This window comes from Procambarus clarkii, chromosome 64, assembly GCF_040958095.1.
Source record: "Procambarus clarkii isolate CNS0578487 chromosome 64, FALCON_Pclarkii_2.0, whole genome shotgun sequence".
Lineage (NCBI taxonomy): Eukaryota > Metazoa > Arthropoda > Malacostraca > Decapoda > Cambaridae > Procambarus > Procambarus clarkii.
In genome coordinates this window covers 30,362,522-30,376,449 of record NC_091213.1, presented here as the reverse complement: position 1 = coordinate 30,376,449, position 13,928 = coordinate 30,362,522, and positions in this window count along the sequence as shown.

Sequence of the window (13,928 nt, the reverse complement as noted above, 5' to 3'; positions counted from 1 at the left end):
ACCACCAGCTCCAAGTCACCAAGCCACCAGCACCAGGTCACCAAGACACCACCAGCACCAGGTCACCAAGACACCACCAGCTCCAGGTCATCACGCCACCAGCACCAGGTCACCCGGGCACCACCAGCACCAGGTCACCCGGGCACCACCAGCACCAGGTCACCAGGACACCACCAGCACCAGGTCACCATGCCACCAGCACCAGGTCACCAAGACACCACCAGCACCAGGTCACCAAGCCACCAGCACCAGGTCACCAAGACACCACCAGCTCCAAGTCACCAAGCCACCAGCACCAGGTCACCAAGACACCTCCAGCACCAGGTCACCAAGACACCAGCTCCAGGTCACCAAGCCACCAGCACCAGGTCACCAAGCCACCACCAACACCAGGTCACCAGGACTCCACCAGCACCAGGTCACCAGGACACCACTAGCACCAGGTCACCAGGACACCACCAGGTCACCAAGACACCACCAGGTCACCAAGACACCACCAGCACCAGGTCACCAGGACACCACCAGCACCAGGTCACCAAGACACCACCAGCACCAGGTCACCAAGACACCACCAGTACCAGGACACCACCAGCACCAGGTCACCAAGACACCAACAGCACCAGGTCACCAAGACACCACCAGCACCAGGTCACCAAGACACCACCAGCACCAGGTCACCAAGACACCACCAGCACCAGGTCACCAGGACACCACCAGGTCACCAAGACACCACCAGCACCAAGACACCACTAGCACCAGGTCACCAAGACACCACCAGCACCAGGTCACCAGGACCCCACCAGGTCACCAGGACACCACCAGCACCAGGTCACCAAGACACACTTAACACCAGGTCACCAAGACACCACCAGCACCAGGTTACCAAGACTCCACCAGCACCAGGTCACCAAGACACCACCAGCACCAGGTCACCAGGACACCACCAGCACCAGGTCACCAGGACACCACCAGCACCAGGTCACCAACACACCACCAGCACCAGGTCACCAGGACACCACCAGCACCAGGTCACCAAGACACCAGCTCCAAGTCATGAAGCCACCAGCAATAGGTCACCAAGACACCACCAGCACTAGGTTACCAAGACTCCACCAGCACCAGGTCACCAAGACACCACCAGCACCAGGTCACCAAGACACCACCAGCACCAGGTCACCAAGACACCACCAGCACCAGGTCACCAAGACACCACCAGCACCAGGTCATCAAGACACCACCAGCACCAGGTCATCAAGACACCACCAGCACCAGGTCACCAGGACACCACCAGCACCAGGTCACCAAGACACCAGCTCCAAGTCATCAAGCCACCAGCAATAGGTCACCAAGACACCACCAGCACCAGGTCACTAAGCCACCAGCACAGGTCACCAAGACACCACTAACACCAGGTCATCAAGACACCACCAGCACCAGGTCACCAAGACACCACCAGCACCAGGTCACCAAGACACCACCAGCTCCAAGTCACCAAGCCACCAGCACCAGGTCACCAAGACACCACCAGCACCAGGTCACCAAGACACCACCAGCTCCAGGTCATCACGCCACCAGCACCAGGTCACCCGGGCACCACCAGCACCAGGTCACCCGGGCACCACCAGCACCAGGTCACCAGGACACCACCAGCACCAGGTCACCATGCCACCAGCACCAGGTCACCAAGACACCACCAGCACCAGGTCACCAAGCCACCAGCACCAGGTCACCAAGACACCACCAGCTCCAAGTCACCAAGCCACCAGCACCAGGTCACCAAGACACCTCCAGCACCAGGTCACCAGCTCCAGGTCACCAAGCCACCAGCACCAGGTCACCAAGCCACCACCAGGTCACCAAGACACCACCAGCTCCAGGTCATCACGCCACCAGCACCAGGTCACCAAGACACCACCAGCACCAGGTCACCAGCACCAGGTCACCAAGCCACCAGCACAGATCACCAAGACACTCTCCACTGAGCACATTAAAGCAGTCTCCCCACACCACACACACACTCGGCGTCATCACCTCCCCAACACCATACTCCGGGGTCGCCTAATTGACAATTCCGCCGACAAGGACACGACTGCCCCAAGCTTTAATGTTGGCCTTCTGTGGCCGAGATAATACCTGCCGTTTGGGTGTTGAGGTTCCGTGGATGACACCGGTTGCTGGGGGAGGCGTGGAGCGGGTGGTGGGTGTTGGAGGCCAAAGGGAGAATAGTGGTAGTGCGGCAGGCATTGGAGCTACTTTGCCTGATTGCGTTTACGTTGGGTGAGGGATAATGGTGTTATGTCGGGTTCATTGTAATGGTGTCTTTACATGGTATTGATTCCGTAGGGGAACTCCAGAGCACCAGGTACGGCTTTAAGCACCAGAACTAACACCGCTGCCACGTAAACAACTTCATGTTGCTCGTATCATCATCTTAAACAACTATATATATTTACGTCACTGCGTTCATCACCACCACCAACACTTCACTGATGTTTTCACCCACAGAACCCGCAGCACTGTACAGCCGACATCAGATGACATCGTCATCAATATCATCTTATAAGTAAATCATCAGTGATATTGGTAACTTAAAACCACCTACTCAATTAATAACTTCAAATCAACTACTACCACCACAAGCACCACTACCACCACAAGCACCACTACCACCACAAACACCACTACCACCTCAAACACCACTACCACCACCAGCACCACTACCACCACCAGCACCACTACCACCACCATCACCACTACCACCACAAACACCACTACCACCACAAACACCACTACCACCACAAGCACCACTACCACCTCAAACACCACTACCACCACAAACACCACTACCACCACAAGCACCACTACCACCTCAAACACCACTACCACCTCAAACACCACTACCACCACCAGCACCACTACCACCACCAGCACCACTACCACCACCAGCACCACTACCACCACAAACACCACTACCACCACCAACACCACTACCACCACAAGCACCACTACCACCACCAGCACCACTACCACCACAAACACCACTACCACCACCAGCACCACTACCACCACAAACACCACTACTACCAGCAACACCGCTACCACCACAAACACCACTACCACCACCAGCACCACTACTACCACCAGCACCACTACCACCACAAACACCACTACCACCACAAACACCACTACCACCACAAGCACCACTACCACCTCAAACACCACTACCACCACAAACACCACTACCACCACAAGCACCACTACCACCTCAAACACCACTACCACCTCAAACACCACTACCACCACCAGCACCACTACCACCACCAGCACCACTACCACCACCAGCACCACTACCACCACAAACACCACTACCACCACCAACACCACTACCACCACAAGCACCACTACCACCACCAGCACCACTACCACCACAAACACCACTACCACCACCAGCACCACTACCACCACAAACACCACTACTACCAGCAACACCGCTACCACCACAAGCACCACTACCACCACAAACACCACTACTACCAGCAACACCACTACCATCACAAACACCACTACCACCACAAACACCACTACTACCAGCAACACCACTACCACCACAAGCACCACTACCACCTCAAACACCACTACCACCACAAACACCACTACCACCACAAGCACCACTACCACCTCAAACACCACTACCACCTCAAACACCACTACCACCACCAGCACCACTACCACCACCAGCACCACTACCACCACCAGCACCACTACCACCACAAACACCACTACCACCACCAACACCACTACCACCACAAGCACCACTACCACCACCAGCACCACTACCACCACAAACACCACTACCACCACCAGCACCACTACCACCACAAACACCACTACTACCAGCAACACCGCTACCACCACAAGCACCACTACCACCACAAACACCACTACTACCAGCAACACCACTACCATCACAAACACCACTACCACCACAAACACCACTACTACCAGCAACACCACTACCACCACCATCACCACTACCACCACCAACACCACTACCACCACAAACACCACTACCACCACAAACACCACTACTACCAGCAACACCACTACCACCACCATTACCACTACCACCACCAACACCACTACCACCACCAACACCACTACCACCACAAACACCACTACTACCAGCAACACCACTACCACCAAAAACACCACTACCAACACAACCACCACTACTACCAGCAACACCACTACCATCACAAACACCACTACCACCACAAACACCACTACTACCAGCAACACCACTACCACCACAAACACCACTACCACCACCAACACCACTACCACCACAAACACCACTACCACCACCATCACCACTACCACCACCATCACCACTACCACCACCAACACCACTACCACCACAAACACCACTACCACCACCAACACCACTACCACCACAAACACCACTACCACCACCATCATCACTACCACCACAAACACCACTACCACCACAAACAACACTACCACCACAAACACCACTACCACCACCAATACTACTACCACCACAAACACCACTACCACAACAAACACCACTACCACCACAAACACCACTACCACCACCATCACCACTACCACCACCAACACCACTACCACCACAAACACCACTACCACCACCAACACCACTACCACCACAAACACCACTACCACCACCATCATCACTACCACCACAAACACCACTACCACCACAAACACCACTACCACCACAAACACCACTACCACCACAAACACCACTACCACCACCATCACCACTACCACCACCATCACCACTACCACCACCAACACCACTACCACCACAAACACCACTACCACCACCAATACTACTACCACCACAAACACCACTACCACCACAAACACCACTACCACCACAAACACCACTACCACCACCAACACCACTACCACCACAAACACCACTACCACCACAAACACCACTACCACCACCAACACCACTACCACCACAAACACCACTACCACCACAAACACCACTACCACCACAAACACCACTACCACCACCATCACCACTACCACCACAAACACCACTACCACCACAAACACCACTACCACCACCAACACCACTACCACCACCAACACCACTACCTCCACCAACACCACTACCACCACAAACACCACTACCACCACAAACACCACTACCACCACAAACACCACTACCACCACAAACACCACTACCACCACAAACACCACTACCACCACAAACACCACTACCACCACAAACACCACTACCACCACAAACACCACTACCACCACCATCACCACTACCACCACAAACACCACTACCACCACAAACACCACTACCTCCACAAACACCACTACCACCACAAACACCACTACCACCACAAACACCACTACCACCACCATCACCACTACCACCACCATCACCACTACCACCACAAACACCACTACCACCACAAACACCACTACCATCACAAACACATGAGATTGGGTGGATATAAATAAGAGCTGCCTCGTATGGGCCAAAAGGGCTTTTGGGGTTACGTTTATTCTTAAGTTCTTATCTTCTTATCACTGCAACCACAAAGGAACACAGCTAACACCGTCACCAACAACACTAACACCATCACAAACACCATTAACACCATCACCAACACTACTAACACCATCACCAACACAACTATCACCATCACCAACACAACTAACACCATCATTCACCCCTGAATGAGTCAGAAATAAAGGAAGTCAAAGTTGAAGCCCCAATAGGAATGAGTGACCACAGTGTACTGCCTTTTGAGTACTTGGTGGAGGCTGTAATAACCTATCCATGGATGGGATCAGAGGAAAAAGACTAAATTACCGAAGAGGAAAATATGGCGAGATTAGGAACATCCTCAGGGGAATACCATGAGAAACAAAACATAGAGACACGAAAGTGCAGGACATCATGAATTTTGTCACCCAGAAGTGCCAGGAAGCTGCAGACAGGTTTATCCCCGTCCAAAAGGAGAAAAACGAAAAACTACAGAAAAACCCAAGGTTCAACCAGGAATGTAAGGTAGCGAAGCAACTGATTAAAAGAACAAGGAGAAAGTACAGAACACCTAAGAGCAGGGAGATAATACCAAAGGGCCAGAAATGAGTACATCAGAGTGAGGAGTGAAGCAGAGAGGGATACCAAAGGGCCAGAAATGAGTACATCAGAGTGAGGAGGGAAGCAGAGAGGGATACCAAAGGGCCAGAAATGAGTACATCAGAGTGAGGAGGGAAGCAGTTTGAAAATGACATTGCGAGGAAAGCCAAGACCCAACCAAAGCTGCTCCACAACCACATCAGGAGGAAAACAGCAGTGAAGGAACAAGTGATGAAACTGAGAAAAGGGGAAACAGATACACAGAGAATGGCAAGGAGGTGTGTGAAGAACTCAACAAGAGATTCCAGGAGGTCTTCACAATAGAACAAGGAGAAGCCCCTGCACTAAATGAGGAGGAGGCAATCCAAGCATCCTTGGAGGAATTTGACCTCACCAGTGATGAGGTGAAAAGGTGGATTGGAGGCTGGAGCTGGATGTGACAAAGGCTGTTGGGCCTGACAGAATCTCTCCATGGATACTAAAGTAAGGTGCAGAAGCGCTAAGTGTGCCACTCTCAATGGTGTATAACAGGTCACTGGAAACAGGAGACTTACCAGAAAGTTGGAAGACAGCTAACGTAGTCCCAATATAAAAGAAGGGCGACAGGCAAGAGGCACGGAACTACAGGCCAGTTTCCCTAACTTGTATACCATGCAAGGTGATGGAGAAGATCGTGAGGAAAAGGCTCGTAGAGCATCCGGAGGGAAATAACTTTGTAACGCACCACCAACATGGGTTCAGGGATGGTAAATTGTACCTCACAAGTTTAATTGAATTCTATGACCAGGCAATAAAAATTAGGCAGGAAAGAGAAGGGTGGGCCGACAGCATTTTCCTGGACTGCCAGAAAGCCTTTGACACAGTACCCCATAAAAGGCTGTTAAAAAAGTTGGAGCAACAGGCAGGAGTAAAAAGGAAGGTGCTCCAGTGGATAAGGGAGTACTTAAGCAATAGGAAACAGCGGGTAACGGTGAGGGGGGAGACATCAGAGTGGCGAGATGTCACCAGCAGGGTCCCGCAGGGTCTCAGTACTTGGACCCAACCTTTTTTTAATATATGTAAACGATCTTCCGGAGGGTATAGACTCGTTCCTCTCAATGTTTGCTGGTGATGCAAAAATTATGAGAAGAATCAAGACGGATGAAAATCGACAGAGACTACAGGATGACCTGGACAAACTGGAGGAATGGTCTAAAAAATGTCTGTATAAAGTTCAACTCAGCAAAGTGTAAGGTAATGATATTAGGCGAAGGGAGCAGAAGGCTGAACACAAGGTACCATCTGGGAGGTGAAATCCTGCAAGAGTCAAGTAGAGAGATAGATATGGGAGTTGATATCACACCGAACCTGTCCCCAGAGGCCCACATCAAAAGAATATCATCAGCGGCGTATGCTACACTGGCCAACACAATAACTGCCTTTATAAACTACTGTAAAAAGTCGTTTAGGACCCTGTATACCACTTATGTACGACTAATCGTGGAGAATGCGGCTCCAGCCTGAAGTCCATTCCTAGTTAAACACAAGACAAAATTAGAGAAGATTCAGCTGTAAACCACCTGGCTCGAACCCGGAACTGAGAGGAATGAGCTACGAGGAAAGGCAATAGGAGCTGAACCTCACATCCCCTGGAAAAACAGAAGAGTAAAGGGAGACATGATAACCACGTACAAAATTCTCAGGGGAATTGACAGGGTGGACAAAGACAAACTCTTCAGCACGGGTGGGACACGAACAAGGGGACACAGATGGAAACTTAGTACCCACATGAGCCACAGAGACGTAAGAAAGAATTTTTTCAGTGTCAGAGTAGTTAATAAATGGAATGCACTAGGAAGTGATGTGGTGGAGGCTGACTCCATACACAGTTTCAAATGTAGGTATGATAGAGGCCAGTAGGCTCAGGAACCTGTACACCAGTTGATTGACAGTTGAGAGGCGGGACCGAAGAGCCAAAGCTCAACCTCCGCAAGCACAATTAGGTGAGTACAATTAGGTGAGTAACTAACACCATCACAAACACAACTAACACCATCACCAACACCACTAACACCATCACCAACACCACTAACACCATCACCAACACCACTAACACCATCACCAACACCACTAACACCATCACCAACACCACTAACACCATCACCAACACAACTAACACAATCACTAACACCACTAACACCATCACCAACACCACTAACACCATCACCAACACCACTAACACCATCACCAACACCACTAACACCATCACCAACACCACTAACACCATCACCAACACCACTAACACCATCACCAACACCACTAACACCATCACCAACACCACTAACACCATCACCATCACCACTAAACCCATCACCAACACCACTAACACCATCACTAACACCACTAACACCCTCACCATCACCACAAACCCTATACCCAACCCCACTAACACCATCACCAGTAACACCATCACCAACACCACTAACACCATCACTAACACAACTAACACCATCACCACTAACACCATCACTAACACAACTAACACCATCACAAACACAACTAACACTATCACCATCACCAACACAACTAACACCATCACCAACACCACTAACACCATCACCAACACCACTCACACCATCACCAACACCACTAACACCATCACCAACACAACTAACACCATCACCACCACCACTAACACCATCACTAACACCACTAACACCATCACCAACACCACTAACACCATCACCAACACCACTAACACCATCACCAACACCACTAACACCATCACTAACACAACTAACACAATCACAAACACAACTAACACCATCACCATCACCAACACCACTAACACCATCACCAACACCACTAACACCATCACCAACATTACTAACACCATCACCAACACAACTAACACCATCACCACCACCACTAACACCATCACTAACACCACTAACACCATCACAACACCACTAACACCATCACCAACACCACTAACACCATCACCAACACCACTAACACCATCACTAACACCATCACAACACCACTAACACCATCACCAACACCACTAACACCATCACCAACACCACTAACACCATCACCAACACCACTAACACCATCACCAACACCACTAACACCATCACGAACACAACTAACACCATCACCAACGCAACTAACACCATCACCAACACCACTAACACCATCACCAACACCACTAACACCATCACCAACACCACTAACACCATCACCAACACCACTAACACCATCACCAACATAACTAACAACATCACCACTAACACCATCAGCAACACCACTAACACCATCACCAACATAACTAACAACATCACCATCACCAGTAACACCATCACCAACACCGCAAACACCATCACCAACATAACTAACAACATCACCAACACCACTAACACCATCACCAACACCACTAACACCTTCACCAACACCACTAACAACATCACCAACACCACTAACATCATCACCAAAAACACTAACACCATCACCAACACCACTAACACCATCAGCAACACCACTTACACCATCATCAACACCACTAACATCATCACCAACACAACTAACATCATCACCAACACAACTAACATCATCACCAAAAACACTAACACCATCACCAACAACTCGACTTCAGAATGGTCCAGGACGGACCGAAACGTCGTCGTCCCTTCTCCATCTATTGTGTGGTGTAGTCAACATGCTCTATCCCTTTGAGATGCATTTTGTTTTCTCAATAAACTTACTTGAACTTAAAATGTGTAGCTTTATTGTTTTTATTCTATTTACGTACGAAATTGTTTTCAAATTCTCTTAAAAATATTCATATTCAATATTTATGCTAATTTAAAAAAAATTGAAAACTAATCAATAAGTTGTAATTTTCCAAATAGCTTCACAGGGTTCATAAAATTGCGCCACACCCTTAATTTAGTTTTACATTAGGAAACTTGAGAGATCACTGTCAGCTGTCTGGCCACTGGGCATGAGTTAGGGCTTCACTGTTTGCTTAGTCTGTCCACTGGGCATGAGTTAGAGCATCACTGTTTGCTTAGTCTGGCCACTGGGCATGAGTAAGGTCATCACTGTCAGCTCTGTCCACTTGGCATGTGTTGTGGCATCACTGTTTGCTTAGTCTGGCCATTGGGCATGGGTTGTGGCATCATTGTTTGCTCAGTCTGGCCATTGGGTATGTTCTGTGGCATCACTGTTTGCTTAGTCTGGCCACTGGGTATGTTCTGTGGCATCACTGTTTGCTTAGTCTGGCCACTGGGCATCGGTTGTGGCTTCACTGTTGACTCAGTCTTACTTATGGGCATGGGTTGGCCTATCACCGTTTACTCAATCTTAATACTGAGCAAGAGTTGGGGTGAATATATTGACTCATTCTCATCACTGGTAGTATGCTGTAGGTTCGGGAATCATTGATTATTCAGTCTTATCACTGGTACTGGGTTGGGGAATCAATGCTGACTTAATTTTACCATAGGACGTAGATAGGGTATCACTTTAGACTCAGTCTCATCATTTGGCATGGATTAATTTGAACTTGAATTGAACTTGAACTTGAACTTGAAATTGAATTTGAATTTGAATTTGAATTTGAATTGAACTGAACTTGAACTCGAACTTGAATTTGAATTTGAATTCAATTAATTTGAATAAGTGACTAGGCGAAATCTTGACTACTATATATACTGTCCTTTTTAAAGTTTAGCTACAACGTTAAAATGGGCGCATGACTTTATCAATCTCCGAACTTTTAAATTAAAATTACCTGAGTTGTGTCCCAGCTCATATTAGGTGTTTTATATAGATTACCTGCTATACGTGAGGCCGGTATATAGATTACCTGCTATACGTCAGGCTGGTATATAGATTACCTGCTATACGTCAGGCTGGTATATAGATTACCTGCTATACGTGAGGCCGGTATATAGATTACCTGCTATACGTCAGGCTGGTATATAGATTACCTGCTATACGTGAGGCCGGTATATAGATTACCTGCTATACGTCAGGCTGGTATATAGATTACCTGCTATACGTCAGGCTGGTATATAGATTACCTGCTATACGTCAGGCTGGTATATAGATTACCTGCTATACGTCAGGCTGGTATATAGATTACCTGCTATACGTGAGGCTGGTATATAGATTACCTGCTATACGTCAGGCTGGTATATAGATTACCTGCTATACGTGAGGCTGGTATATAGATTACCTGCTATACGTCAGGCTGGTATATAGATTACCTGCTATACGTGAGGCTGGTATATAGATTACCTGCTATACGTGAGGCTGGTATATAGATTACCTGCTATACGTGAGGCTGGTATATAGATTACCTGCTATACGTGAGGCTGGTATATAGATTACCTGCTATACGTGAGGCTGGTATATAGATTACCTGCTATACGTGAGGCTGGTATATAGATTACCTGCTATACGTCAGGCTGGTATATAGATTACCTGCTATACGTCAGGCTGGTATATAGATTACCTGCTATACGTGAGGCTGGTATATAGATTACCTGCTATACGTCAGGCTGGTATATAGATTACCTGCTATACGTCAGGCTGGTATATAGATTACCTGCTATACGTGAGGCCGGTATATAGATTACCTGCTATACGTGAGGCCGGTATATAGATTACCTGCTATACGTGAGGCCGGTATATAGATTACCTGCTATACGTGAGGCCGGTATATAGATTACCTGCTATACGTGAGGCCGGTATATAGATTACCTGCTATACGTCAGGCTGGTATATAGATTACCTGCTATACGTCAGGCTGGTATATAGATTACCTGCTATACGTCAGGCTGGTATATAGATTACCTGCTATACGTGAGGCCGGTATATAGATTACCTGCTATACGTCAGGCTGGTATATAGATTACCTGCTATACGTGAGGCCGGTATATAGATTACCTGCTATACGTCAGGCTGGTATATAGATTACCTGCTATACGTCAGGCCGGTATATAGATTACCTGCTATACGTCAGGCTGGTATATAGATTACCTGCTATACGTCAGGCTGGTATATAGATTACCTGCTATACGTCAGGCTGGTATATAGATTACCTGCTATACGTGAGGCCGGTATATAGATTACCTGCTATACGTGAGGCCGGTATATAGATTACCTGCTATATGTGAGGCCGGTATATAGATTACCTGCTATACGTCAGGCTGGTATATAGATTACCTGCTATACGTGAGGCCGGTATATAGATTACCTGCTATACGTGAGGCCGGTATATAGATTACCTGCTATACGTCAGGCTGGTATATAGATTACCTGCTATACGTGAGGCCGGTATATAGATTACCTGCTATACGTGAGGCTGGTATATAGATTACCTGCTATACGTGAGGCCGGTATATAGATTACCTGCTATACGTCAGGCTGGTATATAGATTACCTGCTATACGTGAGGCCGGTATATAGATTACCTGCTATACGTGAGGCCGGTATATAGATTACCTGCTATACGTGAGGCCGGTATATAGATTACCTGCTATACGTGAGGCCGGTATATAGATTACCTGCTATACGTGAGGCCGGTACGCCCAAATCAATATTAAATTATTAAATAAAGAGCATTTTTATCAATAGTTTAGTTACAATAATATTTCCGTTTCTACAGCAAAGATTTCATCATTTTTTTGGTATAGAAAACATGTTATTATATATTTTCTTATTATTATAGTTAATGTCGCCATATAAACTTTCGTTATTACCAAAAAACTGTTAGAAGAAAAATATCAGCATTAAAAATATTAGCAATTTATAAGGGAAGAGGGAAAATAGGTTTTATGAACTGCAAATTTACTTATATACAAAAAAGAATCTAGTATTAAAACATATTTATATGCAGTTAGTTAGTTATATTTATATGTTAGTTAGTTAGTGTTACCAACCAACCAACTTGTAAAAAAAGTAGAAAACTGATCCAAACTCTACATTAATCCCACTTCATTCATCAGTTATAACAATCTAATGTAAAAAAATATATTCCTGAACTGTAAACTGTCAACCAAATTTATAAAAATGCAACAAAAAAACACTTTTCCTCTCATCTATAGTATATCACCGATCGCCTCTATTACTGAGTTTGTATGCATGTATGTATGTGTAATACATACTATGTTTATCTTACTGCAATGTATATCCTCTCAGATTGATTTAGGGAATGCTACAAAGTAACTCATGAATGCTGTGCAACAGCGAGGGGTCTGGGAGTATATAAACCTGGTGCTTGAGTGAAGGGAACTATCAGGGAGGAAAGCGCCAAGCCATTACCACTATATAGCACTGGGAAGGGACGAGGATGAGGATTTGGGATGGGACGGAGGGAAAGAATGTTCCCCCAACCACTTTTGGACGGTCGGGAATTGAACGCCGACCTGCGGGAGGCGAGACCGTTGCTCTACTGTCCAGTAAAACTGGTTGGGCAGTGCTTGAGTCAGCTGTAGGAAAGTCAGGTATTGGGGAATACTGAATGTTATCCTGGTACTTTAGTGTGATCTCTATAGGCAAGGTACTGGAGGGTATTGTATGTAAACCAGGTACTGTAGTATGCTGTAGGTCAGGTACTGGAGGGTATTGTATGTAAACCAGGTACTGTAGTATGCTGTAGGTCAGGTACTGGGGTATGCTGTAGGTCAGGTACTGTAGTATGCTGTAGGTCAGGTACTGTAGTATGCTGTAGGTCAGGTACTGGGGTATGCTGTAGGTCAGGTACTGGGGTATGCTGTAGGTC